We start from the raw sequence: 14,520 nt of genomic DNA, 5'->3' as shown, positions 1-14,520 counted from the left end.
TTGCACAGAAGCTCTCATGTCTTCCCTTTTTCTGTTGCTCAGAAGCTCTCATGTCTTCCCTTTTTCTGTTGCACAGAAGCTCTCATGTCTTTCCTTTTTCTGTTGCACAGAAGCTCTCTTGTCTTCCCTTTTTCTGTTGCTCAGAAGCTCTCGTCTTCCCTTTTTCTGTTGCTCAGAAGCTCTCATGTCTTTCCTTTTTCTGTTGCTCAGAAGCTCTCATGTCTTCCCTTTTTCTGTTGCACAGAAGCTCTCATGTCTTCCCTTTTTCTGTTGCACAGATTGGCGCGATCAATTCCAGCAACAGCTTTAGTGAGTTAATGGCAAGATCTATTGGGCCGGGTAGGGTGGAGATTTCAGTGGCACCCGCTCTTCCTCTTCCAAACCCCCTCTTTGTTTGACAGCAAGCCCGAGCTAATAGAAAAACAGGCAAGGGTACGCCAGGAAAATGGAGGAGAAAAGCTGGAGGAGGTTAGTGGTGGCTAGAAAATTAAAAATTAAAAAATCTAAGTGTCTGAGTCTGGTCAAATAAACATAATGGTATATGTAGTAGCCTACTGTACGTCATCCTTTAAAGTGTGTGGAGTGGCAGGCATAAAAAAGGGAAATGGGAATAGAAAAGTCAAACTGGATAAGATGGTGAACATATGATAGTAATGGCATGTGTCCTCATGACAAGCAATGTTTTCCCTGTATCAATGCCTCAGTCAAATGGAGCTGTACAGCAGGAGTTGTTGAGTTACTGCTGTGCAATATTCAAGTTATTTTAGAGCTCAATCTCCAAGGCAACAAAAGGACTTCTAACAGCAGAGACAAGCAATTCTACCCAAAGAGTGCCTAAGAAATGGCATTTGATACAAAATACGTGTAACGTTTACAGCCCATGCCTTAATACAATTGAGCCAATGAAGGACTTGCATTGGCTGGTTGTGGTTACTAAACTGCAGGTGCTATGACTACAAATTCCTATCAGGTTAGTTTTCAGTTGCAAAGTTAGATTACATTACAGAGGCAAAATTAAATTGTGTAGATGTTTGACAATATAATTCCTGCAGCTTGAGCCGTGACACATCCCAGGAGCAACACGTAATCTGAGTTAAATAAACAGTGCTGACAGCAGACTGACATTGGTGTGTATATATAGCATGTGTAGGTGGTCAAGACTGCTTGAAAATGAATAACAAACACAGACATGACCTCGACGAAGCAGACAAACAGCATGAAGCTAGCTGGTAAAGAAACACCCTGACATATGGCAATAGCTCGCAGCAGGTTCCATCTGTCACTGTTTGTTTTGTGATGTAGCTCTCTCTTGACTGAGAAGAACCCTCCCCTGAAATGATAACGGAAAATGAAAACAACCCCAATAAACACAGACAGGTAGCTTTATTAGCGGTATCACCTTGTGGGCAACGTCATCAACCCACCATGTAATTGGATGGGAGTGACATTTGCAGAGCAGGGTGTCGCGGCGTTTGTGTCAGTGTAGAGACGCGCACGGCTCGCAGCTTTCTAGACGGATCACGCTCTGCTGGCTCAGGAAGCGCCTTTCTCCCCTTAAAACTAACCCCACACACACACACGCCCAGCCTCGCTAGAGGCAGGCGCACTCATTGACTCTCACGCTCACACGTTTCAATTAATGGGTGACATGCAACTAGGCATCAAACGAGCCAGATCGTAATCGATGAGCAGGATCAATTGCAGGGATTTTTTAACATTTCCATCCGCCGGCATTTGAATCCACCCCTGAGCACCTATCAACTTCACACAAATGTCACAAGCCCCATTAATTTACTTAAATAGATATCAAAGTGTCTGTGTCTTTGCTGCTTTATCATTCTGCTAATTAGAAGCATTGTATCAAAGACCGGAGACTCTCAGGGAGGAGGATAGAAAAACTATTTGCCTAATGGCAGCTCTCGTCATGGAATCATCCAGTATTTAGGGAGATGGCCCTAAAGCTTTGATATCTGACGAGGGGGAAGACAACAACGTTGGGAAACGTTCAGTCTGTCAGTCGTCACAAAACCACTTTAACAACAGCAGCAACCAAACTAAAGCTGATCACCGGATCAGAACAAAAGGTGTGAAAAAGGCACATTTTCAGCCAAGAATGAATTACGTTATTTTGAGTTGTTGTAATGTTACTATTGTAATACGGTTGTTATACAGTTAAATGAGTTAAACAGTTTTGCATCGTAACCAGGAACCTGGATGAAGGCCATGGTCTTGCAAGCCTGGAGAGAGGAGAGGAAAGCAAAGCTGACTGGCTGACTGGCCACTGAGAGTGTGGCAAATCCGAAGTGCTGTGAAAGTAGGGGTGGATTAAATACTCTCCTGGGCTGACCTGTGTGCACATACCGTACGCTCACTTAATGGTTTCCCTTTAGGGAAGTTTAATTTCAATAAGGTACATACAGTACATGGAAGAAAGTTTTCAGGGCTTTCGTCCTTGAGACTAAATAACACTCATTTGGCATCTTAACAGTAAGGTTATCTTGTTTTGATGGTTGCTTTTCGCTCTCGGTTTTATAGAAAATTGTGTTAATTGTGTAAGTCAAGGACAATGTAAATATCCCTTATTGACTGGTTTTACAAGGTTGTTATGTGGAAGGTGTCCTCTATTGTCACGTTCCTGACCTGTTTTCATTTGTCCTGTATTTATTTAGTTGATCAGGGCGTGAGTTGGGTGGGTTTGTCTATGTGTGATTTTCTATGTTGGGATTTTGTGTTCGGCCTGGTATGATTCTCAATCAGAGGCAGCTGTCAATCGTTGTCCCTGATTGAGAATTACTAAGGCAGCCTGGGTTTCACGTGTGTTTGGTGTGTGTTTGTTTCCGTGTTAGTGTTTTCACCACACGGTACTGTATAGGTTTCTGCACTCCGTTTATTTGTTTTGTATTTCAGTGTTCATTGATCGTTATAATAAATCATCATGAGCACTAACCACTCCGCATATTGGTCCGATCCTTCTCGCCTCTCCTCGTCCGAGGAGGAGGAAGAATATGACAGCCGTTACATCTATTGGTCAAAGCAGAGCCATATTTACAAAGACAGCTCTGGGTCAAAGTATCTTTTAAAAACATGAATTTATTATTTTTCATTCAAAGTATGATTCAAATTATTTATTTATGAGTGTTCAGACAATTAATTGGATTTTGTTTTTAAAGTGCAATGGCAGATTTGTATGGTTCTGACTAGAGTTAAATAAAAAATAGCTGCTACTTTACAGTGCACTCTCTCACATGACCTACATTCTATCAGAGGTGTCAGCCGTGTTAAAGCCAACACACCTCCCAAGCTGCTCTCTATCGGAGGTGTCAACCATGTTAAAGCCAACACACCTCCCAAGCTGCTCTCTATCGGAGGTGTCAACCATGTTAAAGCCAACACACCTCCCAAGCTGCTCTCTATCGGAGGTGTCAACCATGTTAAAGCCAACACACCTCCCAAGCTGCTCTCTATCGGAGGTGTCAACCATGTTAAAGCCAACACACCTCCCAAGCTGCTCTCTATCGGAGGTGTCAACCATGTTAAAGCCAACACACCTCCCAAGCTGCTCTCTATCGGAGGTGTCAACCATGTTAAAGCCAACACACCTCCCAAGCTGCTCTCTATCGGAGGTGTCAACCATGTTAAAGCCAACACACCTCCCAAGCTGCTCTCTATCAGAGGTGTCAACCATGTTAAAGCCAACACACCTCCCAAGCTGCTCTCTATCAGAGGTGTCAGCCGTGTTAAAGCCAACACACCTCCCAAGCTGCTCTCTATCGGAGGTGTCAACCATGTTAAAGCCAACACACCTCCCAAGCTGCTCTCTATCGGAGGTGTCAACCATGTTAAAGCCAACACACCTCCCAAGCTGCTCTCTATCGGAGGTGTCAACCATGTTAAAGCCAACACACCTCCCAAGCTGCTCTCTATCGGAGGTGTCAACCATGTTAAAGCCAACACACCTCCCAAGCTGCTCTCTATCAGAGGTGTCAACCATGTTAAAGCCAACACACCTCCCAAGCTGCTCTCTATCAGAGGTGTCAACCATGTTAAAGCCAACACACCTCCCAAGCTGCTCTCTATCGGAGGTGTCAACCATGTTAAAGCCAACACACCTCCCAAGCTGCTCTCTATTAGAGGTGTCAACCATGTTAAAGCCAACACACCTCCCAAGCTGCTCTCTATCGGAGGTGTCAACCATGTTAAAGCCAACACACCTCCCAAGCTGCTCTCTATCAGAGGTGTCAACCATGTTAAAGCCAACACACCTCCCAAGCTGCTCTCTATCAGAGGTGTCAACCATGTTAAAGCCAACATACCTCCCAAGCTGCTCTCTATCGGAGGTGTCAACCATGTTAAAGCCAACACACCTCCCAAGCTGCTCTCTATCAGAGGTGTCAACCATGTTAAAACCAACACACCTCCCAAGCTGCTCTCTATCAGAGGTGTTAGCCGTGTTAAAGCCAACACACCTCCCACGCTGCTCTCTATCAGAGGTATCAGCCATGTTACAGCCAACACACATCCCAAGCTGCTCTTTATCAGAGGTGTCAGCCCTGTTAAAGCCAACACATCTCCCAAGCTGCTCTCTATCAGAGGTGTCAGCTGTGTTAAAGCCAACACACCTCCCAAGCTGCTCTCTTTCAGAGGTGTCAGCCGTGTTAAAGCCAACACACCTCCCAAGCTGCTCTCTATCAGAGGTGTCAGCCCTGTTAAAGCCAACACACCTCCCACGCTGCTCTCTATCAGAGGTGTCAGCCGTGTTAAAGCCAACACACCTCCCAAGCTGCTCTCTATCAGAGGTGTCAGCCCTGTTAAAGCCAACACACCTCCCACGCTGCTCTCTATCAGAGGTGTCAGCCGTGTTAAAGCCAACACACCTCCCAAGCTGCTCTCTATCAGAGGTGTCAGCCGTGTTAAAGCCAACACACCTCCCTAGCTGCTCTCTATCAGAGGTGTCAATCATGTTAAAGCCAACACACCTCCCAAGCTGCTCTCTATCAGAGGTGTCAGCCGTGTTAAAGCCAACACACCTCCCAAGCTGCTCTCTATCAGAGGTGTCAGTCATGTTAAAGCCAACACACCTCCCAAGCTGCTCTCTATCAGAGTTGTCAGCCGTGTTACAGACAACACACCTCCCAAGCTGCTTTCTATCAGAGGTGTCAACCGTGTTAATGCCAAGCTGCTTTCTAACGCTTCAACCACAAAACTCAAAGATTTACATGTTCAATGGATATTGTCAGAACACCACACCCATGCCTATGTGTTACAATCTCAACACCAGAAAGATATGGATTGTTTACTTTGCATTATGATTGAATATTTTGCCTTAAATGAAATTGAATACAAAAATGAATATTGTTTGCAGACACACATACACACCAATAACACAAACACATACTGTAGGCCTAAACACACTGATTGTCCCTGTCTCTTTTCATGAGTTTCTCAGTGATTGCGTCCGATATGCATGCCAGCTGATTGCGGGTAAAGCACAAGCTTGTCTGCAGCTAGCATTCCTCGATGCCTGTTCTTCCACGGTACGGCTGCCCTGATCCAATAAAACCCAGCTCATCTCATTGCCTCCATGTGAATATCTCCTCTGCCGTGCCATGCCGTGCACCAGGCTGTGCATAATACCTCCTGTACAAGCATGACTGCCCCCCCCCCCCACCCCTACACACCCCTCAGCTCCCCTTAATCCTGTATCACCCCAGCTCAACTTCCCTGCAAACTGTGGCCTTGAACAGGAATGATACGCTTACACACACACACACACACACACGCACACACACGCACACACACACACACACACACACACACACACACACACACACACACACACACACACACACACACACACACACACACACACACACACACACACACACACACACACACACACACACACACACACACACACACACACACACACACACACACACAGAAAGAGGAGGCAGGGAGTTCATGTGGCCCCTAAACCAATAACCATACACCCTCTCACGCTATCACAGGCTATCCCATAATGGCTTTGTTCTTAGGAGGAACTCACAGACTCATTCACTGACACCTCAGCAGCCCACCACCTGATCCCCACCCCAAACACCTGCCTGGATGCCGTAAATACAAGGTAGAAATCTGTTCTATATATCCCACCACCTCCACGGGCAGATTCCTTTTATATAACCCATCCACAAACTCACACCTCACCCTAACCCATCCACAGGTCCAGGGATGCATAGATGATCCAATTAAGGTGGCCCACAGAGAGACAACCTTTCCCCTCTCCTCTCCCTGCAGCCTACATTCAGCCAGTCCCCTGTCAATGTGGCCCTCTGCTCATTGCACATAATGAGCCATAACCCTGCACAGTGACAGCTCCATACAGGGTAGACCAGCGGGCCCACCACTTGCCTTCAGCTCCATACCGCTGATTAGTCCTAGGTGACAGAGAGGTGGCAGAGGGGTGGCAGGGGGGTGGCAGGGTTTGCAGAGGTACCCAGGACATAAAGAGGCTCTGGACAGGTGGTGGGGAGGGAAATGCTTTGGAGGGTAATCTTCACTGTGTGAGCTCACAGAACACACAGAGACTGGGATAACTAGGGCCTTCTACTGAACAAAAATATAAACGCAACATTTAAAGTGTTGGTCCCATGTTTCATGAGCTGAAATAAAATATCCTAGAATTTTTCCATATGCACTTTCACATTTTTTTCACATTTTGTGTACAAATTTGTTTACATCCCTGTTAGTGAATATTTCTCCTTTGCCAATATAATCCATCCACCTGACAGGTGTGGTATATCAAGAAGCTGATTAAACAGCATGATCATTACACAGGTTCACCTTGTGCTGGGGACAATAAAAGGCCACTTTCAAATGTGCAGTTTTGTCACACAACACAATGCCACAGATGTCTCAAGTTTTGAGGGAGCTGACTGCAGGAATGTCCACCAGAGCTGTTGCCAGAGGATTTAATATTAATTTCGAGAAGAAGAAGAAACCCGCACACCGCTCTCGATAGTATCACTGGCTTTGACGAAGGCCGTGTGGCCGATACGTAAAACTTATTAAAGAGCAGTGTGCAGGTTTCTTCTTTATTCTAATTTTATTCAACTGTTACCATGCAGCTGCAAAAAGATATCTCAGATGTGCGAGTGCTTTTTGAATTTTGAATGTTCATTTCTCCACCATTAGCCACCTCAAAATGTAATTTTAGAGAATTTTGGCAGTGCATCCAACCGGCCTCACAACCGCAGACCACGTGTAACCACGCCAGCCCAGGACCTCCACATCCGACTTCTTCACCTCTGGGATCGTCTGAAACCAGCCACCCAGACAGCTGATGAAACTGAGGAGATTTTCTGTCTGTAAAAAAGCCCTTTTGTGGGGGAAAACTCATTCTGATTGGCTGTCCCTGCCCAGTCATGTGAAATCCATAGATTAGGGTCTAATGAATTTATTTCAATTGACTGATGTCCTAATATGAACTGTAACTTAGTAAAATCATTGAAATTGTTGCATGATGCATTTACATTTTTGTTCAGTATATGTTTAATTACTTTGTGTGGTGTCATTGTCTGTGATATGGTGTACATCCAAACAAACACGATACAGTACACATCTTTCTTTTAATATATAGCAGTCAGCACAGCAGACACAGTCCCTCTTACTTCCCCCTCTGTAGAGGCATTAGTGAAAAGCTGATGCTGTAGAAAGTAAGGGAGAATACAAATGCCTTGTGCGGTCATTGTAACCAAATAGGCAAAGTGGAAGATAAGGGTATGAGGTATGAATTATGAACAGAGTTCTGCTCCTCTAGCGAGGAGTTGGAGAGAGAAGAGGAGAAATCGTTTATCCTTGGTAAACATGGAGAATCACTCTTCTCCCAGATGGAAGGAGGGATGGAACTCTGGTCAGTCAGGAGCATCAGTGGAGATAAACCAAAGTGACATCACCGCTGCGTTTGTGAAGGCTCAACATTCTTCCTCTCTCTGACTCACTTCTGCTCTCTCTGTGTGTCTCTCTCTTGCTTGCTCCCTCCCTCGCTCTCTTTCTATTTTCTCTCAAGGGCACCTTGTGGGTGAATAGAGACATCTCTCTCACTCACCCTCTCTCGCCACATGCCTCTCTCCCTCTGTCTACCGATTATCAATGCAACACCTCTAACAAGATCCATCAACCCAAACCCCCTCCCTCCCTCCCTCCCTCACCCCATCCATTTACACAGAGAGCCAGAAAGAGAGAGACAGAGTAATTGGGGATTAAAAGAAGATGGATGTGCCTGTACGACCTGCTCAAGTGCACCCTGGGAGGAGGAGGGAGAAGGGAGGGGGAGGCAGAGGGGTGTGGGGTGTGGCAGGTGCTATATAACCCCTGCCACCCCCAAGGGTCTCAAATCACTCGAACCTCAAGTCAAAACAAACGTTGTCATTTCTACAGTATGTATGCATTGTCAACAAACATACAATGCATGTTTTAACTCCAGCAAACTGGCCCACACCAAACAGACCCAAGGACATAACTCTCTTTGCAGCCCTTTCCTGCAGTCAAATGACCAAGTGTGTCACGCCCTGGCCTTAGTATTCTTTGTTTTCTTTATTATTTTAGTTAGGTCAGGGTGTGACATGGGGAATGTTTGTGTTTTGTCGGTTTTGGGTGGTTATATGGTAAAGGGGGTGGTGGGTGTAGTGTATGGGTTTGTGTTGAGTGAATGTGTCTAGCTGTGTCTATGGTTGAGTGTAGGTTCTAGGAAAGTCTATGGTTGCCTCAATTGGGTCTCAATTAGAGACAGCTGGTTATTGTTGTCTCTGATTGGGAGCCATATTTAAGGCAACCATAGGCATTAGCTGTTTGTGGGGAATTGTCTATGTCGAGGTTCTATGTTGCATGTGGTACACTTAGTTCTTGTATAGCTTCACGTTTGTCTGTTTGTTGTTTTGTTTCGTTTTTCCTTCTTTAATAAAGAGAAGATGTATTTTCCACGCGCTGCATGTTGGTCCTCACTCTCTCCAAAAGACGAATGTGACAAAGTGGCCTCATGGGTGGAAACTTATTCGTCTTTTTAATAATTTCATAATTAACAAACATTTAAAAAAAAATGTAAACCCAGAAAAGCCAGTGTTCTTATGTCATAACGGTTTTGTTATATTTCAGTCTTCTGTGATGTGTTTAAAGTGTAATATTGGGATGCAAACTCAAAATGTAATACATTTCAACTATATATCTGACATGGTACAGGTGTCTTTTTTTTAAGCCCCTAACCAAGTGCGTGAGGTGTCTGCATTTGTTTCAAAGTAGATTTGTTTACGACTACCAAGAAACACTGTGTGCAGTCGACCTGCAGTTCTTTGACAGACATCACATGGACATGATAGGCCACTGATCGTACATTTTTCCTTATCCTATTTTTATCCAACCTGAAATCCCCCCCAGAGGTAAGGGTCAGTGTCCATCCAAATGGCCTACAGGAGAGTGAGACAGGATATGAGACGGGTATACACACACCGTTACACGTCACGACCAGAGTGACTGCATGGGTGACAAGGACAAATAACATCACCTTGCATACCGTATACTCTTGTTAAACCACACTTTTCTTCAACATCCCTCAAAGACATCTTTCTAAACATGACGAGACATAGAAGCGGGAGAGACGGGGGGACAATAATGAGGAATGATGATAGAAACAAAATCCGTTCTTTACAGACGGGAGAGGGAGAGGTGTCCAGTTGTTTTTTCAGTTGAGAGCTGATCCCATAGATGACATGCCGTGATAGCTCTGTGTCAGCCTTTGCGGGGGCCTATTTTTTTTACGCACAACAGCGAGCAGCGAGCAACATTGAACAAATCTCCCCCTGCTGCCACCGCCGGTCCCAAAAAAACTCCTTCATGGCGACTAATCTGTCTTATTGTCAGTGTTAACATGTCAGCCAGCGAGCCGCTGAGAAATACGCAGTGACAGCTATCAAGAGATAGCCTGTCTGTTGTTTTTTTCTGTTTGTGGATTTTCTAACAGGGAACGAGGAGGTGTAAAAAAGTCCTTACTATTCCTCTTGCACCACATTGTCGCAGCTTCCTCCACGTTGTCGCAGCTTCCTCAAACCCCCACAACACCATAGAAAATGCGTGTTGAAACAGGTGACAGGAAACTTTTGTTCTTAACCCCCTTGGCATTTCAGTGTTGTCTACAGTAAGCCAGGATCAGATCCGCCCAGCATCAAAGGCTATTGTGGCTAATACCAGCATGACAGGGATTGAAGAGTTATCAATATCCCATTCATAACGCCAGGTCACTGGGACGTCAATGGCAGGTGATGACCCCTGACCTCTAACAAGACCGTTGGACTATAGTTACTTTAAAGATGCAGTCCGGGATCTTAAGCAATTACACATTCTTAACATATTGTATGAATTGGAATTTGTAACATATCATACGAATTGCAACAATATACATATATATACACTGCTCAAAAAAATAAAGGGAACACTAAAATAACACATCCTAGATCTGAATGAATGAAACATTCTTATTAAATACTTTTTTCTTTACATAGTTGAATGTGCTGACTACAAAATCACACAAAAATGATCAATGGAAATCAAATTTATCAACCCAGGGATGTCTGGATTTGGAGTCACACTCAAAATTAAAGTGGAAAACCACACTACAGGCTGATCCAACTTTGATGTAATGTCCTTAAAACAAGTCAAAATGAGGCTCAGTAGTGTGTGTGGCCTCCACGTGCCTGTACGACCTCCCTACAACGCCTGGGCATGCTCCTGATGAGATGGTCTCCTGAGGGATCTCCTCCCAGACCTGGACTAAAGCATCCGCCAACTCCTGGACAGTCTGTGGTGCAACGTGGCGTTGCTCAATTGGATTCAGGTCTGGGGAACGGGCGGGCCAGTCCATAGCATCAATGCCTTCCTCTTGCAGGAACTGCTGACACACTCCAGCCACATGAGGTCTAGCATTGTCTTGCATTAGAAAGAACCCAGGGCGCCAGTGGCGAATTTGCCAATCTTGGTGTTCTCTGGCAAATGCCAAACGTCCTGCACGGTGTTGGGCTGTAAGCACAACCCCCACCTGTGGACGTCGGGCCCTCATACCACCCTCATGGAGTCTGTTTCTGACCGTTTGAGCAGACACATGCACATTTGTGGCCTGCTGGAGGTCATTTTGCAGGGCTCTGGCAGTGCTCCTCCCAATCCTCCTTGCACAAAGGCGGAGGTAGTGGTCCTGCTACTGGGCTGTTGCCCTCCTACGGTCTCCTCCACGTCTCGTGATGTACTGGCCTGTCTCCTGGTAGCGCCTCCATGCTCTGGACACTACGCTGACAGACACAGCAAACCTGCTTGCCACAGCTCGCATTGATGTGCCATCCTGGATGAGCTGCACTACCTGAGCCACTTGTGTGGGTTGTAGACTCTGTCTCATGCTACCACTAGAGTGAAAGCACCGCCAGCATTCAAAAGTGACCAAAACATCAGCCAGGAAGCATAGGAACTGAGAAGTGGTCTGTGGTCACCACCTGCAGAACCACTCCTTTATTGGGGGTGTCTTGCTAATTGCCTATAAAAAAAAATTGCAGCACATAAAATATCATGAGAAATGGATGACGTAGTACAAATTTGTTCACAATTTCCGGGGACCCGTTTTGTCTCGTGAGCACTACGTTCAAAACTACTGGCTGGAATTATACACAAACTTTGGAGAGGAGACAGAGGAATGGGATGGGCGATACAAAAACGTCTGCAGGGAACAATGGCTGTCTTTCATCAGAAAAGTACCATTCCTTGTTGACCAACACTCAAACAAAATTGATGGAAATGAAAGAGAACTGAAAACTACGTAGGGTGCTCGGAATAGTATCTTAAAGCCAAGCATTGTGATCAAGTACAACAAAGAAGAACAGGAAACCAACATTAGAAATGTAGGTTTTCATTGGTTAACAGTCAGCCAGTCTCTTTTCAGACAGATAGTCTTATAATGAATGATGCGGTGCAGAGTGCATGCACCACAAGCCCCCATGACATGGACCACTGCTGAAAGCCTGTCCCCAACTATCACATCACCCATATGTGGCTGGGGACAGGGAAGTGACTGCCAGAAAGGCCAACAGCCTAAAAATACTGACCACAGCCTGCATAGATGAGTCCAACTATATACTAGCTATTAATGGCTGTCGAAACAAGGTTTGAATCTGTGAAACGCGGTAACAAAATGACCTGTCCAATATCAGACATCATATAAACAGGAGTGAGTACCTTGACCAGTATTGTAATGTTTGCGATCTAGTCCCAATGGTTTTATCTGTCACCTAAGAGTTGTGCTTGTTACAACTCCTTCACCTTTACTTCATTCAATTGTCTCAAATGCTCTAGAGATCAAAACAATCACCATGGACATAGTGTTCTTATCAAAGACATGTCTTTACCCAGTGGCCAGTCAAACCAACTACCAGTATTTTGTTAAATAGTTAAGGCAATGTGGCCTCCATCATCCTTCTCTCTCTCTATCCTCTCTAAATTGTTCCTCATCCGTGTCTCTGCAGCCTGCGCCCACCCCCCCTTCCCCCCTTCCCCTCTCCCCATACACCCCTCCCGATCCTTGCCCATGAAAGCTTATCATTGACACACACAACACCTTTTCCTGCATCCCCATCGATCTCCTTATTGAAATGAGCCTCGTTTGCCATCTCCTGACGGTTTTTCTCCCCTTTCTTTTCTTTTTCCTCCTTTCCAAACTGACAGGCTGAGCATATTTTGGCAGCTTGCTGTTCTCCCTTAATTCTTCACCAGACTTCCTCCCCATTCACAAATGGACAAGGATTTGGGGGTAAATAAGGCTATTGATATAACCCTGTAGTGTCCAGTGGTCAACCACCTTTAGGTATCAGATTTGGAGGGAAAGGAGTGGACATTGATGCCATTTGTATTTGAACATATTAGCTAGGTCTAGGTCATAGAATAATAATTACCAGTTGAAAAGGAAGCTCACTATTATAGCTATAGAACACTTCTCTCTATGCTTGCAATGATCAGGCCCTCAGAACAGGCCCTCAGACTGCCAGTGGGAGTCACTATTTAGTAGGAGGGGGTAACTCCCCCCCCTGGGTTTTTGCTCTCATGTCAGAGCACCAACTATTCCCTCCAGGGTGGTGTATTGCACAAATCTACAAGTCGACACACATTGTCTTACTTCCTTAAGTCCATTGCCAAGTCAACCAAGTCGCTTCCTCCTGGGATGTTCAGTTTCCTCAGTTGAGGTGCTATACAGAATAGCAATGCCTTCCCTTTTCCCTTCTCCCTCCTCGCCTTCCACTAATGCAGTAAAACGCATATTCAGCCCGGAGGAGGGATAGAAGGAGAGAAGGAGAGAGAGAGCGAGACAGAGAGAGGAAGGAGAGAGAGAGAGAGAGAGAGAGAGACAAGGAGGAAAGAGAAAGAAAGAGAGGGATGGATGGAACAGAGCAGGTCTTGAATCTCATCCCCTCCAGAGATCAATTGTACAAACTTCTCCATGAGAGCTCTCTCTCGCCCCTGTGCGCTCAGAGCCAGCCAAATCGATGCCTAGGCATGTGTGTGTTTGTGTGTGTGTATGTGTGGGGGGGGGGGGGGGGGGGGGGGGGGGGGGGGGGGGACAAAGGGACTGAGGGTAGGAAGTTCCTCAGATCTGATATTCCTAAATGTCACTGTTGTGTGCTGAGTCTCTCACTCTCTCTCTCTCTCTTTCAATTCAATTCAATTCAAGGGGCTTTATTGGCATGGGAAACATATGTTAACATTGCCAAAGCAAGTGAAGTAGTTTAATATACAAAAGTGAAATAACCAATAAAAATGAACAGTAAACATTACACTCACAGAAGTGCCAAAAGAATAAAGACATTTCAAATGTCATATTATGTATATATACAGTGTTGTAACGATGTGCAAATGGTTAGTACAAAAGGGAAAATATATAAACATAAATATGGGTTGTATTTACAATGGTGAGTGTGATGAGACAAGGATATCCGTACCGGCCAAACCCTCCCTAACCCGGACGACGCTAAGCCAATTGTGCGTCGCCCCACGGACCTCCCGGTCGCGGCCGGCTGCGACAGAGCCTGGGCGCGAACAAAGAGACTCTGGTGGCGCAGCTAGCACTGCGATGCAGTGCCCTAGACCACTGCACCACCCGGGAGGCCCTCAGATCACAAATCTTGCTGCTGTGATGTCACACCCAGTAGATATGGGAATGCATCAAAATCGGGTTTGTTTTCAAATTCTTTGTGGATCTGTGTAATCTGAGGGAAATATGTCTCTCTAAAATGGTCATACATTTGGCAGGAGGGTAGGAAGTGCAGATCGGTTTCCACCTCATTTTGTGGACAGTGTGCACATAGCCTGTCTTCTCTTCCTCAATAGCAAGGCTATGCTCACTGAGTCTGTACATAGTCAAAGCTTTCTTAAGTTTGGGTCAGTCACAGTGGTCAGGTATTCTTCCACTGTGTACTCTCTGTTTGGGCCAAATAGCATTCT

Source organism: Salvelinus fontinalis, chromosome 2, assembly GCF_029448725.1.
Source record: "Salvelinus fontinalis isolate EN_2023a chromosome 2, ASM2944872v1, whole genome shotgun sequence".
NCBI classification, from domain to species: Eukaryota; Metazoa; Chordata; class Actinopteri; order Salmoniformes; family Salmonidae; genus Salvelinus; species Salvelinus fontinalis.
This window is presented reverse-complemented; position numbering follows the sequence as displayed.